Below are 21,234 nucleotides of genomic sequence, written 5' to 3'. Positions count from 1 at the left end.
TGGGAGGAAGGCATTTATATTAATGATGTCTATACATGTGATAATTTTAAGATGTTTGTCATATTGTTTTTCATAATCAATGACTTTCATGTATACAGTAATTTTTATAAGTACAACGTCAAGGGATATAAAGTGCGTCCTATATGTGAAGATGATACATGCTTCCACCACCTACAAAATGGAAGAAAAAAAAGATTATTTACCTTGGGCATCATAAATTTCTAAGACCTAATCATTCATACCATAGATTGTTGAAAGCTTTTAATGGAGAGCAGGAGTTTAATTTTTCTCCAAAGTCCTTAACTAGGAAGGAAGTTTATAAAAGACAACAAAACATTAATGTTGTCTTTGGAAAGAAACAAAAAGGTCTCATGGAAAAAATATTTGGAAAAAGAGGTCGGTATTCTCTGATCTTCAATATTGGTCTATCCTCGATGTAAAATATTTTTTGATGTGATGCATGTGAAAAATATGTATGTGATAGTTTGGTTGGAACACTTATCAATATTAAAGGAAGGAAAAAAGATAGTAAGAAATCCCATTTAGATATGGTGGTTATGGGTATACGACAAGAGTTATCCCCAAAAGAAATAAGAAATATGACATATTTCCCCCATCATGTCACACTCTTTCTAAAAAAGAAAAAAAATTGCAATTGCTTGCGAGATATCAAAGCTCCCCAAGGGTACTCATCAAATGTGGAGAAACTTATGTCAATGAAATATCTTAAATTATTTCACTTAAATATCATGATTGTCATGTCTTGATGCAACAAGTTCTACTAGTGGTTATCCATGACATTTTATCAAAATGTGTAAGGGTGACTATAACCAGATTATGCTTATTCATTAATGTTATGTATAGTAAAGTTGTTGATCCAAGAAATTTAGATGAGTTGGAATATGAGGTTGCAATTATCTTGTGTCAATTAAGATGTATTTTTGTTCATCATTTTATGATATTATGGTTCACTTAATTATTCATCTAGTAAGGGAGAATAGATTTTGTCGTCTAGTTTATTTGATGTGGATGTATCCGGTAGAGGGATACATGAATATTTTTAAAGGGTATACAAAGAATCATCATTGTCCATAAGCTTTGATCGTTAAACGATACATCATAGAAGAAGCTATTGAATTTTGTACAAACTATTTGTCAGAAGCAAACTCTATAGGAATTCTCGAGTCTCGTCATGATGGAAGATATGGAGGTAAAGGTACTCATTATTAAATGTTAAGACAATGGACTGCGATATAGTTTTTCAAACACATTTGTATTAAATGACATTGATGAATTTCAACCTTACTTGTTTGCTCACAAAAGTCTTATCAAGGAAAAATTTCTCCGGATGAGTGAAAAATTGATGTTGACAGAGCCTAACAAAACTTTTATAAATTGGTATAATAAAAGGGTTTCTAAAGAGAGTAATGCACCAAAGACAATTAAATGGGTGTCATAGCTGCCTATATTTAATTTAATAACTTATAATGCATACAACATTACTAAATTTTCATTCTATACAAAATCAAAGAATGATCGTAGTACCATACAAAATAATGGGTTTATGGTTAAAGATGAATCCATATATTTTAGTTCCAAAGATAACAATCTTGTACTTGCATCTAGAGCGTTCTTTGGGTTTATTGAGGAGATTTTTAAGATTGATTATGTTACTTGTAAAGTTCCTTTATTTAAGTGCAAATGGATTGACAGTAACGTTGGTGTAGAAACTGATGAATTAGGATTCACACAAGTTGATCTTCAAAAGGCAGCTTATGAAAGAACTATTCATCATGGCATCCCAAGTAAAACAAGTCGTTTATGTCACTAATCCGTCTAACACTATATGGTCAATTGTTCTACAAGGAAACATATTCTTGATAGTGATGAAAATCAAGATTTAAATTTTGAGACCCCTTCTTTCGTAACACATGTACATCTCTCATCGGAAGAAAATAATTCAGATGATGTGCATGTTATTAGTCATGATCATCAAGAGGAGATATGGGAAAACTAGTAGGTAAATATTTATATCACTTAGTAATATATATTTATTTCTTTAAGTAATATTTATTCATGAAGAGGAGATTGAAGTTTGAATGTTGTTGTTGTTGAGATCAATGATTTAAATATGTAATGTTGTTGCTGTTGTTGTTGTTGATTATCCTAATTGGTTTCAAATGTTGTTCAAATTATATATGCTTAACAACCGGTTCCAAATCGCACAAGAAAACTTTTGGACAATCGTTCAAGAATTTTCATTTCAGTTTTTGCTTTTATTGGTTAATAATTTATTTTAGTTTTGTTGTAAATTTATAAGGTGTGTGTCCTTTTGGCTTTGCAACTCGTCTAAACAATGAATATTTTTAGTATATTGTTTTTATTTCATAAATGGAAAAAATGTACAAGGTTCATGTTTCAGAAATGGACAAAAATGATCCTATAATACAAGTTAAAACAAAAATATAGAAAAAAGTTAAATAACAATGTTCTCCCCTCGGTTATTATATTAACTCGGGGTAATAAGAATGACTATGTTACCTTGATTTTTCTTATAATCGAGAGAAAATGTGGGGTATATCATCAAGTTCTGAAAATAATAAACATGCAGTTGCTGGAGATCGAACTCATGGCCATTAAGTCTTTTCATCTCGACTGATGGGGAAAATGTCTCGCATTTCATTATGCCCTTCGTTACCTCGTATATGAAATTGAGGTTAAAGAAGTTTTTCATAGTAGGGAATAATAATAATAATAATAATAATAATAATAATAATAATAATAATAATAATAATAATAATGGACTTTCAAAGTTTTGACCAACTCATAATATTCAATTTTCAATTGAACTTATGTTTTATTTTTAAAAGTCTTTATAAACTGTATTTTTTATTTGACTTTTTTTCATATAAGATATTACACTTTTAGTATTGCGTTAATTTATTTGTAAAAATTAGCACCCATTTTCTAGAAGTAGAAAGAGGGAGTGATGGAGTTACGTCTCACAACGGTTGAGCAATATTTTCTATACAGGGGAGCAAGATTGACCTGTAAAATTATAAATATAACATCCAAGTTATTGCGACAATCAGAAGTAGTATGAGAGTGAGGATGAATTTAAATACCTAAAATGGTGTATTTTTACCCTTATCTATCAAGAGAAATTGAAATTGTTTGCAGGTGATGCAGCGTGTTATGCAGACATTCATCTAATTAAATTGGACAATGATTATTTCCTTAGAGGGAAGAATCATCTACTTCTAGTCGAAGGGAATTCCTACCTTTTCTGTATGCCTTTCCACTTGGTATTCTCTCTTGGCCTTTTGTCATGGGTCTTGCAGATTTCCCCCTAAGTTGTTGTTCTTATAATGTAGAATGGGGCTTTTTTCGTTCACATCTTTAGGCCGACTATTAATTGAAGTGATTGAATAATCTTGATGGGACGTCATTAGAATTGGTAACAGATGCAATAAAAATCATTTTCTTGATCGGAGTTGTTCTATAGGTAAGTCTCGACTCATGTCTCTATGTTTTATGGTAATGATGTCCTCTTTGTCCTATGATACTCAAATACTCTGAACATTTCACGATAAGATCTTGACCATTGGTGGTGTGGTTTATGCTTCCCTGTATAATGGATTGCATGATTCACCCTTGTTGAGACATATATAAGGAGCTCTGGAACTATTAGTTTCTCTTGCTTCGTCAATTGTGATTTTATGACTTATTATCTTCTCTTGTCTGTAACTTCTTATCTTGCGAGAATTATTTCTACATTGTTATTTGAATTTGACTTGTTCATGTCACAAATTTTGAAGGATTCGCAATGTGTGGGCCATCAACTTCACTTCTTTTAGGGAAAACTGATGCCTCATTCTCCTTTAATCCTACTTTATTCATTGGGTTTTTTTGTTAAAATAGGTTTATATGATTTTAGGTCTTTCTGCTTTGCATTTTGATATACCTCACTGTCTACGTGTGATTTAATAGAGACGCCAAATTTATCTTTAAATCTGCTTCGGGGTACTACTCATATTTATCGCTTTTTTTTGTTGACATAATCCTTTACAATGGATAACATCAAAATTGTAATCCGGAAGGCAACATGGGACAAACCGTAGGTGTGGGTGGACCAAGAGATGTTGGATACCACCTTTACCTTTATTGGTGAGGTTGGTGCATTCCATGCTTTTACATCAGTGGGACCTTCTAAATATTTGAGGTTGATTTCCCCTAAGGAAGACAAGAGGATATGTAATAAATATAATGGGTGTGTCGTTCCTCTTAATGAATGCTTATTTTCCTTGATAGGTCTTTGTCTCCCCTTCAAAAAAATTGAGATTGGCGTGCTTAATAATTTATTAATTGCTCCTTTAGAATTGTATCTGGTGAGTCAGGCCTATGTCAAAGTCTTTTAGTGTACCAAGACCTGATATCTTTCTAGTAGTGTACCAAGATTTTTGACGTTTATTTGAAAAGTGTGAAGCATTTAAAGGATTAGTACTTCTTAGTTTCTCTTATCACATAGATGACTCATTCTAACCTATGTATCATAGAAGTCGGGGCACCTTATTAATATCCAGATGAATTCTCCAAGTTCTAGCATTAAATCCATTTCTTGGCAGACTTTAGGACATACATATATTAGATGGATGATTTATATCAAGGGGAGATTTGTCTGAAAAGGAAATGCATTTCCTTCTTTAAGATTTTGGGTTCCATCGGCGATGTTACCCCCTCTTACGTGAGGAGGAAGAAACTAAAGAAATAGTATATAAAGATACACTTGTTGGTGGACGGGGGCTCAAAATAAGCTATAGGAAGATCATTTTTTGTGAGTGACACGGGGAATCCTTTTTTTCTTGAACGCTCATTTAGAAGTTTACTTTCTAACATTTCTCCTTTTAGCGTGCAAATACAATAAAGTGTTACAAAACAATGCAACAAATGAAGAGGACCCATCGGGTTTCCCACTTATTGCAGACGTTATTAATGTCCCAATCACTGGAAGAGCTTCGACTGCGTGGTTTTTTCTAAACCAGATTGAAGTAGAAGATGTTTGTCGTTAGTCACCACTTGTATTGGGGGAGTGCAATTGTTATCCCTGATTGCATGGGAAAACATGAGGGAATTTGATTATACGGGAGGACATGCGTTGACTCTACTTAAGTTACCCCCCTTTGTTCTTTGCTCCATCCAGGTCTCCAAATGGTAGAGGAGTTTTGAGTTTCTATATATGAAGAGATTTGCACATATTTCTCAAGCAAGCTTAAAGCCATTCACTAAAAGGATTTAGCATACCTGGCATATCACACACATCAGGCTTCGAAATTCTTGGTATTTGGTGCCATCCATAAGGGATAAGTCTTCTTGCTTGACCATCTTCGAAAATAAAATAAGTGCTTTAATAATGCGTCATTGCTCTTACAATTGACTGAGACTGGTACCTAGAAGATATTAAAGTGGAGACTATCTTGATTTCAGGGACACGTGCTATTGTTGGTTGCTTTATATGTGCAAGTATACACAGTCAAAGGGGCAACAAGTGTTAAAAGTAAGAGTATTGATCTTACATAGATTGTATTAACTTAAATTGATTTTCAAGCTTAAATATTGGGATTGTCATGACAAAAAAAATAATGGATTATTGTCACTAGTTTATAATGAATAATAATAACTAAAAATAATTGATGTTTAATAGCCATGAAAAATATGTTAGACAGTAATCCATTCAATAATTTCTCCTAGTGTGCTAGGGTAATAAGATATGTCATGACAGATGAGACCAGAACGTGACCTAGTGGTGTATTCCTACCACGACGAGATAGGTGTAATAAATAGCTATGAAACAAATTCCTAAGTCTCACAATAACATATATGCACTTCTTTGATAAGTTACACTCTCCCCTATGTTTTTAGTCTTTATCCATAAAGTGACTAAATGGAAAATATTCCTATTTCTTTTTTATTCATATTCATCTTGATGTCCATTTATTAAAGGATTCCTCGATATTAATAAACTTTTATCTATTTCTAAGACAATTAGTGAAAGAAATAAAAAATATAATGTTAATGATTATGAAAAATTATGTCACTAAAATCAAATTACATCATAAAAAAATATTACTTTTCATTAAACTTCACATTGACCAACATAAAAAGTTTACCCTATAGTGAGAAAAGGAAATACAACATCACAGAATCTTAAGATTAACATTCTAAAATGCGAGGAAAACGAAAAGAAAATCCTAAGAATTACAATTCTACAACTTACACTCTTGAAACATCAAGAGGTGTGTTGTGTCACGCCCAATTGAGCAGTATTTTTCAGGAATGGTAGGGCGACAAATGTATTAGAATTTGGTTCAAATTTCCTTATTTTTGATGAACTATTTTTCTCTAAGTATTTTAAACTTCTTAACCTCTTTCCTTTTCCCAACATAGGTCCTTTTGCAGTCTCTTTATTTGTAAGGTTGTCTTCATACTTTGAATCTTGGGTCTTTTGATTAGTCCTATGGAAAAAGAATAATCATTTTTTTACCCTTTAGTATAGGTACTAGCAGTAGTACACAATGAATGCAAGATACAACATGTCTTAGAGCTAGGGGCATTCAAAACCAAATTGGCCCAATAGAAAACTAAAATCCGAACAAAACCAAATCGAAAACCGCAAAAAAGTGAATTTGGTTCAAATGTGTTTGGACCATTTTTTAACAAAGTTGTGCAGTTTGGTTTGGTTTGCGGTTTTTATTTTGAAAACTAAACCAAACCGAATCAAATTGTATTATGTTAAAACTCAAACTTCACTTAACCTGCATCCAACGCATAATCAAACTTATTATGCATTAGCCTTACGATTACGAACGATTTCCTCTTTCTCGTATTTAGGATTTTAGTTTCAACCTTCTAAAAAATCTCCTAGAAGTATTGCGCTTATTTTCCAGGTACATCTCCCCACTTCTTCTCGAATCTCTACTCTATTATATTCTTTCTTTTTCATCTTCTCAGTTTTATGTTACTATTCTCTCTTCCAATTTCATTTTTATTGCACCTCTTCTTTTGTAATCTCTCCTCTCTCATGTTCTTTCTTTTTTATCTTCAAATATTTCATTTTTATGTTCTTTTTTTCACCTGAAATCAATCTCAATTGCAACAGTCCAAATCATCTCCAATTACACTAAAACAACATCAAACACATCCATCCAAATCTATTAGACATAAACACATCAAATTCTCATGAATTGATCGCTAAGATTTACACATAGAATCACCCAAATTCATATCAGAACTTAAGAAATCAATTACATATCAACACATATCATTGCAATTTCAAATCAAAGCATACAACAACAATCTATTAACATATATAATCAGCCATACTCATCAAAGTTTCATCCAAAATCAATAGGTACATAAACCCTAACGGAGGTCAAGGGATGCCTCCCTACCCTTTCATGATTTAGCATTCATATATGAACAATCCCCCCTACATGAATTTTCTAGAAAAAGGTGAGCGGTCTTTGAGCTTTCTCCCTTAGGTATCCTCTTCTCATTAGGCTTTTCCTATACGATCCTCAACATAACCATGTAATTACTACCTTACCCTTAAAATCTCTACACACTCCCCTTTTTCTTATTATTTTATTATTCCAAAATTATTTACTCAATTTAATTAAATAAACTCCTATTATTTAATTATCAAAATAATCGTAAATAATTCTAACTTATTCCAACTAACCTCTACAACCACATATTATAATTAAATAAAACACACAAATTCACAAATAATTAGATAAATATGAATAATTGAAAATGGGGTGTTACAACTCTCCCCCATTTAAAGAATTTTCGCCCTTGCAAATTACCTCAAGTGAATAAATTTGGATACGAATCCCTCATCTGACTCTCAAGCCCCCAACTTACGTTTCCACCAGCTGGTCCTCCCCAAGATACCTTTACCAAGGTAATTTCTTTATCACGCAATTGTGTCACTTCCCGACTCTTTATTTGTATGGGTGATGCCTCAACAGTTGGGTTATCTCTCGCCTGTACATCATCCACTTTGACCATACGAGACAGATCTAGAATGTATCTCCTCACCTGAGACACATGAAACACATCATGAAGATTAGCAAGCGATGGTGGTAAAGCAATTTGATAGGCCATCTCTCATATCCTATGCATAATCTGGTACGACCGATGAAATACGGAGTAAGCTTTCAAGGCCTCAAAGCTCGACCAACACCAGTTACTAGAGTAACCTTCAAAAACATATGATCTCCCACTCGGGCTCAAGCACTTTCCTTTGCATATCATGATAACTCTTTTGGCGACTCCGAGTAGCTCTCATCTCCTCCTGAATCACTTTAATATTCTCTGTCTTTTGTTGGATAATCTCAGGTCCAATCACGACACTCTCTCCCAACTCATACCAACATAGAGGTGTCTTATACGTCTTACCATACAATGCCTCAAACAGCGCCATTACAATACTCGAATGGAAACTATTATTGTAGAAATCAATAGTAAAAAGCTATCCTAAGAACTTCCTTGTTCTAGCATACAAACTCTCATCAAGGCTTCTAATAATCAGATAGTCCCCTCTGTTTGACCATCCATTTGAGGATGATAAGCAAAACTCAAACGCAGCTTCGTACCTAAAGCCCTCTGCAAACTCTCTCAGAATCTCGACGTAAACCTCAGATCCATATCCGACATAATACTCAAAGGTATACCATGCAGTCTCACAATCTCTTCAATATGCAACTCGGCTAGCCTCTGTAAGGAATGATTAATCTTCATTGGTAGAAACTGAGTCAATTTAGTCAATATATTCACTATCACCCAAATTAAATCATTTCCCTTAGCAGTCTTCGAAAAACCTAACACAAAATCCATAGGAATGTTGTCCCATCTCCGTTTTGAAATACTCAATGGTTGCATCAGATCCAACAACTTCTAATGTTCAATCTTTGACTCATGGGTAGTCAAATAAGCATAAACAAACTCGACGACTTCTTTCTTCATACCAGGCCACCAAAACAACTTCTTTAAGTCTTGATACATCTTTGTGGCACCAGGATGAATACTCCGACCAATTTGATGTCTTTCCTCAAGAATACTATTCTTAAGTTCTGAAACACCTAAAACACAAACTCTATCTCTGAATCTCATCACACCATTCTCATCAATTCTGAACTCTCCGCCTTTTCCTTGATTGATCAACACCCAACGGTCCATCAATCCTAACTCAATGTTTTGACCCTTTCTGATTTCTTCCAAAATATATTCAACATACCTAACTTCACACTAACAGGAGTCTCTTCGCATACTAAACTCATCTCTCGAAATTGTTCCAGCAACTCCAATTCTCAAACCATAAGCATTGACATGTGCAAGTACTTCCTACTCAACATATCAGCTACCATATTCGCTTTACCCGGGTGGTAATTTAGACCAAAATCATAATCTTCCAGGAACTCGAGCCATCCCCTCTTCCTCATATTCATTTCTTTCTGATCAAACAAATATTTCAAACTCTTCTGATCACTAAACAACTCAAATTTGTAGCCAAAACAGTTAGTGCCTCCAAACCTTCAACACAAATACTACTGTTACTAACTTAAGATCATACGTAGGATAATTCTTCTCATAAACTCTCAACTGTCTAGAAGCATAAGCTACCACCTGACCATTATGCATCAACACATCTCTCAGACTCATGTTTGAAGCATCACAATATAGAACGAAGGACTCACTTGGATTCGACAAAAATAAAAAATGGAGTAGACGTCAACTTCTTCTTGAGTTCTTAACAACTTTCTTGATAATGCACATGCCAAACATAGGCTTGATCCCTTCGAGTCAACTGAGTCAATGACAATGCTAACTTCAACAAGCATTCAATGGACTTCTTGTAGTAACCAACCAACCCAAGAAAAATTATAATCCCAGTGACAGGCTTTGAAGCCTTCCATTGTAACACAACATCTATCTTCGATGGTTCAACAACAATGCCACCACTAGAAATCACGTGCCCGAGAAAACTCACTTTCTCCAACCAAAATTCACACTTGTATAACTTCATATAAATTTTTATCTTTTAACATTTGCAACACCATCTTCAAACGTTCCTTATGCTCTTCATCAGATTTCAAATATATCAGGATGTCATCTATAAACACAACAATGAACTGATCTAAATACGGATGAAAGATTTTATTCATGTACTCCCTGAATACTCCAAGCGCATTAGACATACCAAACAACATTACCGAATACTCGTAGTGACCATATCTCACTCTGAAATCAATCTTCGGAATATCTTCTGGCTTCATACCTATCTGATGATAACTCGAACGCATATCTACCTTGCTAAACACACAAGCGCCTACCAAGTGATCCATCAAATCATTAATCCTTAGAAGTGAATACTTATTCTTGATCGTTACTCTATTCAGTTGTCTATAATAAACACACAACCTCATGCCACCATTTTTCTTCTTAACTAGCAACATCGACGCACCCCACGATGAAACACTCGGATGAACATACTTCTTCTCAAGAAGATCTTCCAGTTGCTTCTTCAATTCACTCAACTCTGAAATCGACATTCTATAAGGGGCCGTATAACACCTGACTAGTACCAGGTACAAAGTCTATAGCACTCAACTTCACGCTCCGGTAGAAAATCATTGATATCATTAGGAAACTCTTCTAGAAAATCACACACCATTAGTAAATCACCAATCACAACCTTACCTTCAGCCTTCATAGAAGCTAATATCATAAATACTATAGCATCATCCTTTACGAGCTCATCCATTTGCTTAGTAGACACAAACTACTCATCACAGATATCAAACTCTAGAAATGACACTGATTTGTTAAAATCGTTGATATGAACTTCGAATCTCCCTCATCAATAACTTAGGAAAAAACACTAATTCACCCAACAACTAACACTCTTACAATCAGCACCATGCCAAACCAATCTTTGATAACATGAAATAATATCACACTTTTGGACTCGATTTAATTAAATTATATTATTATTTGATTCGATTTATTTCATTTTATTCGATATTACTTGGTATTTTCCTTCTATTTATTTCAGGCAACATTATTTGAAGCATACGTGAAAAACAAAGAAAATGAGGTGCAAAAAGTATTAAAAACAATTCAACTAAAGCCCAGCCCAAAAGTGCCTAAGCGCTGAAGCTGTGACGAGCGCCACGCATGGTGTGACGAGCGTCACGCCCTGCTACCTTGTGTTACGAGCGTAACACATGGTGTGACGAACGTCACACTCCACTCCTATATTTTTGGCTTTTGACGCGCAACAGAAGCACGTTGAGCCTATTCTTCCGTTTGACTCGTTGAAGCGTGAAGGTTACTTACTGAAGGAATTTGTGGGAAACGGTTACAAATTGGAGTAATATAAATAGAGCCAAGGATCCAACCCTGCGGCTCTCTCGGTCTCTCTCAATTTTCCAGTTTTCGGCACCGCATTTATTTTACTGCCTTTTTAATTTTTTCAGCACTTTACTTTCCTAGCAATTTTTATTTCTTTTCTTTTCCAGTCAATCTTTCAAGCATTCAATTAATTTTCTCACAATAGTTTCTACACCGGAAACTATTGTGTAATTTTTACGAGGTCTAACCTTACGTTAGATCATAGTATTTTATTCCTTCGCCTTTATTTTACTGTCTGATCGAAGAGTGTGAAGAACAAATCCAACCAGCTTGTGGTGGAGTGTTCAAACATCGAAGTTAGAGAACAATCAAGATTTCTATTAATTTTACAGGTTCTTTAATTTATTGTTTTAATTTATATATGCTCTGCACTGTTATTTATTTATACTGTCTGTCTGATATGGCTGTATGTAAGCATAATTATTGTTTAGGCTTATTTAGCATGTCTGGCTAAATAAACTTAGATATCGGTATGTAAAGTAAGCGGAATGAAGGAACCGAAACTAAGTTGGTTTAAATTTATTTAAAAATACAATCACTCTTTTTATGGTCTCAATTTACAAAATTAACACCAAAGTTTTTGTACGAGAGTAAAAGACATAAAGAAGTTAAAGTCAATAGAACGAAAGTTTGAGCTTTTAACTGGACAGTGTAAATTGGACATTAATTTTAAATCAGGGCGAAAGCAATTTTTAGAGTTAATTAAATTCTAATCATTTTCAAAAAGTATTTTTAAAGGTTAAATGTGAGGACGAGAGTTAAGCATTTAACTTTAATTATATAATCTAAGTCAACAGAGCGAGAGTTTGAGACAAGGGTGTTTAAATGGTTAGTATTTTCTTAAAAAGAGTTTCTATAGATTCTATTGTTTTCAAAAAGTGATTTTGGACTTAACTAATTAGTGACAGCGCACGTTAATATAAAGTCATAGTCTATTCAACAGAGCGAGAGTTTGAGAAAAGGCTTTTAAATTAATTGTGTCTACTGAAAAGATTTATTTTAAAACTACGAAACCAACGAAGATTTGATTCCCTAATTACGACGAACTACATACCGATATCCGCTTATTTGATATTTAATCTAGATCTTATTTTAGTTTTACTTTTCCCCCTAATCAACAAAGTATAATCCGCCTTAACTTTACGAAGTAACCTTAGAAAACGGTATATCGATTCATAAGTCCCTGTGGGATCGATAATCTTTTATTACTACGCGATTAGACTGTGCACTTGCAGTTAATACCCCAATAGACTCATAAAGTCGCAATCAAGTTTTTGGCGCCGTTGCCGGAGATTTTTATTTAGTCGATATCGTAACTCTTCTGTTACGCTGTAGAGACTAAGGCATTTTTTTTATTTTCTCTTGTCTTTCGTTGATTTGTATGCCACACACTCGCTCATAAGGCGAACCGTATTACTTACGAATCAACGACGTTGAACGATATCTCCGAGTCTTAGGACGAATTCGAGAGTATCGTACTGCAAACAATCTTCCTCCAATCGAAATTGTTGATCTTAAAAATCTTCTTCCTTCGCCGATACCCGAGATGGCAGAACCAGCTCGTGCTCTTCGAGATTACGCCGCTCCATCGCAAGATGAGCCGCATTCGAGTATTGCTCCACCCGCAATCGAAGCAAACAACTTCGAACTTAAGCCTTCGTTGTTACAAGCAGTGCAACAGAATCAATTCTCTGGAAATCCTACTGAGGATCCAAACCTTCATTTTTCCGTATTTTTCCAATACGCCGATACTGTTAAAGCTAATGGTGTCACTTCAGAGGCAATTCGACTTCGTCTCTTTCCTTTCTCGTTAAGAGATAAAGCTAGAAGATGGCTTCAGTCTCTTCCTTCCAACTCAGTCACCACTTGGAATGAGTTGAAGAAAGTCTTTCTTGCCCGATATTTTCCTCCAAGCAAAACAGTTATGTTGAGAGCCCAAATAAATGGATTTAAACAGAAAGATAACGAGTCTCTTTTCGAAGCTTGGGAAAGATAGAAAGACATGATGAGACTTTGTCCACACCATGGTTTAGAGGATTGGTTAGTAATTCATACCTTCTATAATGGTCTCTTGTACAATACAAGGTTAACAATCGACGCCGCCACAGGTGGTGCGCTTATGGATAAACCTTACGCCGATGCTTATCAACTTATTGAAAGCATGGCCCAAAACCATTATCAGTGGGGAAGTGACCGAACAATGGTAGAAAAACCTCAAACGAAAAGTGGCATGTACGAAATAAGTAGCCTTGATCATGTTAATGCAAAAGTGGATGCTCTTGCCCAGAAAATTGAAAATCTAAACATATCACCTCCAGCCACCGTGGTTGCCGTGACTCAAAATTGCGAAGTCTGTGGAATCCAAGGCCACACCCCTACAGATTGTCAACTCCTAACAGGAATCCAAGCAGAGCAAGTGAACTATGCTCAGGGAAATCCCTACTCGCATACCTATAACTCAAACTGGAAGAACCATCCTAATTTCTCATATAAGAGTAATAATGCTTTATACGCACCAGGACAAGCTCCCAGTCAAGCCCCAGCTATACCTCCTGGATATCAAAAGCCGATCCCATCTACATCTAACAATAACGTTCCTAGGAAATCCAACTTGGAAATCATGATGGAGAACTTCATAGCTTCTCAACAGCAAACCAATAAAGATTTCTTAAACCAGAATGTACACACTAGCGAACAGATTAAACAACTAGCAAGTAAAGTAGATGCCCTGGCTACCCATAACAAAATGTTGGAAACAAAAATATCACAGGTAGCTCAACAACAAGCGCCTACTGCTGCCCCTACTGGTACATTTCCTGGACAGCCCCAACCTAACCCGAAAAGCCACGCTCATGCAATTATATTAAGAAGTGGAATAGAGGTAGAAGGACCACCTGATCCAAGGATTGAAAACCAAAACTCTAAAAAGTCAACTGAGGAAGAAAATAAACCTAAGGAAAAGGATGAGAGTAATAAGGAAACCGTAGAAAAGAAAGAACCTTATATACCTCCACCGCCTTATAAACCACTTGTCCCTTATCCTCAAAGGCTTATTAAAACCAAAGACGCGGGCCAATTTAAAAAATTTGTTGACCTACTGAAACAATTAAACGTCACCATTCCCTTTACAGAAGCTATTACACAGATGCCCTCATATGCTAAGTTCTTAAAAGAAATTCTTTCTAATGAAAGGAAACTTGAAGATAGCGAAACCGTTACACTCACTGCTGAGTGCAGCGCTATAATCCAGAATATGCCTCCTAAACTTAAAGATCCTGGTAGTTTCTCTATACCCTGTCACATAGGAAAATTTGTCATAGACAAAGCTCTATGCGATTTAGGAGCCGGTATCAGTGTTATGCCTTTATCCATATGCAAGAAACTGGAAATGGGAGAATTAAGACCAACTAAAATGTCTGTACAATTAGCAGATCGTTCCGTTAGATATCCCGTAGGAATTCTTGAAAACGTTCCCGTGCGCATAGGTCAATTCTACATCCCAACCGATTTTTTAATTATGGACATAAGAGAAGATGAAGTTACCCCCATTATATTGGGAAGACCATTCTTAGCAACCGTCGGTGCTATCATAGACGTAAAACGAGGACGACTCACTTTGGAAGTACGAGAAGAGAAAATTGAGTTCATTCTTTTCCAATTTTTGAAAGCACCTGCAATAGATGACACATGTTACTTCATGGATATCATAGACGAATGCATAAAAGAAACAGAATTAGAAAATGACAAATTGTCTGACTATCGTGTAGAAGACGGACTGAATCATTGTTTAGCAATAACACCAAATCCTACGCAATGCCTCAAGAAACCAAACCTCGGCCTGAAAACACTTCCCAAAAATCTGAGATATGAATTCCTAGACTTAGAACTTGAACGACCAGTGATAGTTAATGCAGACCTAGGAAAACTCGAAATCGAAAAACTCCTACATATCTTAAGAAAATATCCAACCGCACTAGGATACAACATCACCGATCTTAAAGGGATAAGTCCTTCTATTTGTATGCACCGCATTATGCTAGAAGAAGACTGTAAAACTTCTAGGGAACATCAGAGGAGACTAAACCCGATCTTGAGTGAGGTAGTGAAAAAGGAAGTAACGAAGTTATTAGAGGCATGTATCATATATCCTATATCCGATAGCAAATGGGTTAGTCCTGTACACGTAGTACCAAAGAAAGGAGGTATAACCGTTATCGAAAATGAAAAAGGAGAAATTATAACCAAACGAATCGAATCAGGATGGAGAATGTGCATTGACTATAGAAAGTTAAACAAAGCAACCCGAAAAGATCATTTTCCTTTACCATTCATAGACCAGATGTTAGAACGATTAGCAAAGCATTCTCATTTCTGTTATCTGGACGGTTACTCAGGCTTCTTTCAAATACCAATACATCCTGATGACCAAGAAAAGACAACGTTCACATGTCCTTTTGGTACCTTCGCTTATCGACGAATGTCGTTTGGCTTGTGCAATGCTCCTGCAACTTTCCAAAGGTGCATGATGGCAATATTTGTCGATTTTCTCGAAAACATCATGGAAGTCTTTATGGATGACTTTTCCGTATGCGGACAAAGTTTCGAAGAATGTCTTGAAAACCTAGAAAGAGTTCTAGAACGATGTGTAAAAGTAAACCTAGTACTTAATTGGGAAAAATGTCACTTTATGGTACAAGAAGGAATTGTTTTAGGACACATCATATCAAATAGAGGAATTGAAGTAGACAAAGCCAAAATAGAAGTAATCGAAAACCTTCAACCTCCGAAAATTGTGAGAGAAGTACGAAGCTTCCTAGGACATGCCGGTTTTTACCGACGATTTATTAAAGATTTCTCTAAAATAACTAAACCTTTAATCGGACTATTAATGAAAGATGCTGAATTCGTATTCGACGGTAAATGCTTAGAAGCGTTCCAAACACTTAAACAGGCATTGATCTCCGCGCCCATAATGCAGACTCCGGATTGGAATAAACCATTCGAAATAATGTGTGACGCAAGTGACTACGCCGTAGGCGCTGTTTTAGGACAACGAAAGGATAAAAAACTTCACGTCATATATTATGCGAGTAGAACTCTAGATGAAGCGCAGATGAATTACGCCACGACCGAGAAATAACTTTTAGCAGTAGTGTTTGCACTAGATAAACTTCGTTCTTACTTGGTCGGAGCTAAAATAATCATTTACACCGACCACGCTGCCATTAAGTACCTCTTAACAAAAAAGGACGCTAAACCTAGACTCCTAAGGTGGATCTTGTTATTACAAGAGTTTGATTTGGAAATCAAAGATAAAAAAGGAACTGAAAACGTAGTGGCAGATCACCTTTCTAGACTTGAAAATCTGGAACCGGAAAGAACATCGATCAATGATGACTTCTCGTACGATAAACTTATAGCTAATTTGGAAGAAAATAGAGCTGATGAACAGGTAGAGGCCGCCTTGGTTGTATGCTTTACACCATGGTACGCCGACTTTGTCAATTATTTAGCCGCCGGAATAGTTCCACCTAATTTATCTTACCAACAAAAGAAACGATTCTTCCATGACATAAAACATTATTATTGGGACGACCCTTTACTTTTCAAAAGAGGCCCCGATGGTATTTTCCGTCGGTGTATACCTGAAGAAGAAGTAGAAAGTATAATCCAACATTGTCATTCCGCTCCTTATGGTGGACACGCAAGTACATCCAAGACCTGCTCTAAAATCCTACAAGCCGGTCTTTATTGGCCAAACATATGGAGGGATGTGCATGCCGCTGTCAAGAAATGTGATAGATGTCAACGCACAGGAAACATATCTAGACGTGACGAAATGCCACAAAAAGGCATTTTGGAAGTAGAGATTTTCGACGTGTGGGGAATAGATTTCATGGGACCTTTTCCACCTTCTTTCGGTAACAAGTACATACTCGTGGCGGTTGACTACGTATCAAAATGGATTGAAGCTATAGCTTCTCCAACAAACGACACACGAGTGGTAACTAAACTCTTTAAGAATATAATTTTCCCAAGATTTGGTGTCTCAAGAATAGTCGTCAGTGATGGTGGATCACATTTCATATCTAAGATACTCGAAAAACTACTGTTTAAGTATGGTGTAAGACATCGAGTAGCGACACCTTACCATCCTCAAACCAGTGGACAAGTGGAAGTGTCTAACAGAGAAATCAAACAAATATTAGAAAAAACAGTCGCCACCTCAAGGAAAGACTGGTCATCAAAATTACCCGAAGCTTTATGGGCATATCGAACCGCTTACAAAAATCCCATAGGAACAACCCCATTTAAGCTTATTTATGGTAAATCTTGCCACCTCCCAGTAGAGTTGGAACATAAGGCCTATTGGGCTATTAAAAATTTAAATTTAAACTATAAGACCGCCGGTGAAAAGCAAATCCTTGATATAAACGAATTAGAAGAACTTAGACTGGACGCATACGAAAATGCCAGGATCTACAAGGAAAAAACGAAAAAATGGCATGATAAATGCATATCAAGGAAAACCTTCAAACAAGGCGATGTAGTCCTTTTGTTCAACTCTAGACTTAAGTTATTCCCAGGAAAACTACGCTCTAGATGGTCAGGCCCTTTCCAAGTTACTAATGTTTTCCCTAGCGGAGCTGTGGAAATTAAAGGAAAATCTATGGAAGCATTTATCGTAAACGGGCAGCGTCTGAAACATTATCACTATGATGAAAACGATGAAGACTCGCAAGTCCTGCACTTAGACGTACTGTCTCCAAAATCTATAGACTAATATTTGATAGTTTTATGTCGAGCTTGCGACATTAAACAAAGCGCTTCGTGGGAGGCAACCCACAAATTTTTATTTTTATTTCTTCTTTGATTATTCTTTTAAAATTTATTTAGTTCTCATTCTTCGTATTCTTTATTTTAATTAAATACTTCTTCTTTTCTTTCAGCATTTGGCCAAATCCTGACTAAAACTCTTGTGTTTCTTTTCTTTAGTTAACACTAACCTGATGGGACAAATTGATCGTATGGGTATCAAATTCAGAGGGAAAGCTCAGAAAATAAAGTTCGAAGAACTAGCAGAGAGAGAGATGCACCCAAGTTTCTATGTTGATGATTGGGCAATGACTGCCCTTGGACTAAGAGAGAGTGTCATGTATCTGCTGAGTCAAATAGGATGGGAAACCACTCATATTCGAAGACAATTTGTTACTTACCGGAGGCTAACTCTAGAATTCCTTAGCTCCCTGATCTATCTACCAAGCCATGGAAAAGGAATAAGCAGAGGTTTCATCCAGTTCAGGATGTTCAACATGGAGTATCAATTTAATATTCAAGACTTTACTAACCTTTTAGGGTTCCCTACCTCTTTTGATACATTCACCATGAGCCAAGAAGACCTTTTTGAATATAGAGAACTTGAACATTTTTGGGGAAGTTTGACGGGAAATGACGACCCTGAGGAACATGAGTTTCTTTCTGGAAACATTCATAACCCATCATTTCGCTATTTCCACAAAATCCTAGCACACACTCTCTTTGGGAAGAAATGAAACAATACCACGGTATCACGTGATGAGCTCTTCATAATATTTTGTGCTTCCCAAAACCGTCCAATGAATGGTGCCACTTATATGTTGGCAAATTTTGACCGTCTTATTCAGGATGACCGACCACCAATTCAAATAGGAGGTTTGATAACCATGATTGCTAATGCTATTGGATTGCGCCAACCCATGCTCGACTTGAGCCCTTTTTGTGGCATTGCGCCTATGAGTATACCTTTCCTCTTCAACACTATGTTTATAGGAAATCTCGGGCCTGAAGAGTTTGAGCTTATAATTAACAACCAAGTTCTTTGCCTATTCACCTTGCCTAGTCCGATGACTAGCGTTCATAACCGAAATAACTGGCTCTACAACCTGAACGGAACACCCTCCCCTGTTAGATCTACCGAATCCATCCAAGACTATGAGATTTGTGACAACCCAATTCCTTATGCTGAGTCTGACCCACAGACACCTACTGGATACCATGATGTTACCTCTCCACCTCATCCTATCCCGACCGCAGAGTCGGCTATACCTGATCTTAGACATCACATGCCCGGAACTGATTATAACACCGCCATTCAAGCCTTGATGTCAGAACAAGAAGCCATCAGAAAAGAGTTAACTAATATGGGACATGAATTTCTGGGATACATGAGTAGTATGACAAACCAATTTCATGAGTTGCTACACCGTGTGAATTCCTTTGTTCCTCCGGCCAGAGATCCTGCAAGTGGCTAGAAGTTTTTAGTTAATTAGTTTTAGTTTAGGTTATTTATAGTTTTGTTTCACATTAGTTTTAATCTTAGTATTTGTTTTTTTTCGCATGTTTGCTTTTTCCTTCCAATGTTACATTATGATTATTTTATGAAGCTATTGCATTATTGGTTTATTTTATTTTATGCAATATCTACAATTATCAATAGTGCTCTTTACTGTATGCTACTTACATAGCCTATTAGAGAAAAATATATTTATGCACTATGATGAGTAGTAGAATACATGGTATTTCTAAAATATAGCAATAGTAAAATAAAATAAACATAAGCAAAACAAAATAACAAAATAAAATAAAATAATAAAAACATATTATGAAGCACCAACGCAAGCAGTGACCGTTGCAAGCTGACTGTGTGACGAGCGTCACACACGCTATCACGGTCGTCACACCAAGTGCCTGTGACGCCCATAACACCTTCTGTCACGAGCGTGACAGCTTCAGAATATGTGAATGTTAGTAACCGTTGGGGACACGACCGTTACACCACCCCACTTTTTACCTTCCCCATTCATTCACCCATTTACTCACATTCACCCACATTTATTTTTCTCTCACCCACTCCCCTTCCAACTTCCAAAACTTTTCCTATAAATACCTACACTCCATTTCTCCCTAAACCACACCTTTCCAACAAACCACTCTATACAAATACATTTTCACCCTCTTTCATTCTTTCAACCCACTTGTCAATATGGCGGAAAACCAACAATTCGGAAATATCATCTTCCGATCCGAAGATGATAATTATCAACGAGAGCAATTCGAATGATTTCAACAACGAGGTGTCGTCTCTACCAGGTATCCTGATTTAAATTATTTACAAGAATTAGGATTACTTCAAGGTGTACAATGGATGCTTAGGCTTGCTGATTTAACCTTTCTTTGCACACACAATCAACCTACCTACCCATCCCTCACCTTAGAATTTTTAAGTTCTTATTCTTACAATACTCCAACCGGTGAAGACGAGTACTTAACCGGTACCGCAACTTTCCGCATGTTAACACCGAGTACTCACTATCCCAGGATCAGTTGAGTACCATGCTACAATTCCCTGTAGGAGACCAAGTCCACCAAAGAATCCCTCTGAACTCACAGTGGCCCATAAACGCCTTCGACCTCTTTAGAAAAATATTCGGCGTGGAAACCGACAACTGGGATGTACTACTTGCTTCCCACATACACAACCCAACCATCCGGTACTTTATCCGCATCCTACAAAACACCATTTTTGGTCGACCCAACAACAGCAAAGTCAATGCCAAGGAATTATTCTTCCTCCACTGCGTCTTTGCAATGGATACAAAGGTAAACGCTGTCTCTTTCTTATTCCATCATATCCGCACCCTATGTGCTAGAGGCCGTCAATCTTTCGTGATTGGAGGATTAATAACCTCCATAGCACTTGGTTTGAATCTATGGGACCGA

At 36.2% G+C, this 21,234-nt stretch overlaps 1 non-coding gene across 1 annotated transcript; it reads right to left on the bottom strand.

Annotated features, from left to right (window-relative positions):
- Positions 1 to 13,399: 13,399 nt before the first annotated feature.
- On the bottom strand, positions 13,400 to 13,506 carry LOC127124455 (small nucleolar RNA R71). Its single transcript, XR_007803944.1, has one exon. It is a non-coding gene; the product is annotated as a small nucleolar RNA R71 (small nucleolar RNA).
- Positions 13,507 to 21,234: the final 7,728 nt, after the last annotated feature.

Source organism: Lathyrus oleraceus, chromosome 2 (genome assembly GCF_024323335.1).
Source record: "Lathyrus oleraceus cultivar Zhongwan6 chromosome 2, CAAS_Psat_ZW6_1.0, whole genome shotgun sequence".
Taxonomy (NCBI): domain Eukaryota; kingdom Viridiplantae; phylum Streptophyta; class Magnoliopsida; order Fabales; family Fabaceae; genus Lathyrus; species Lathyrus oleraceus.
The sequence above is the reverse complement of the archived record's forward strand: the minus strand, read 5'-3'. Positions and strand labels throughout refer to the sequence as shown.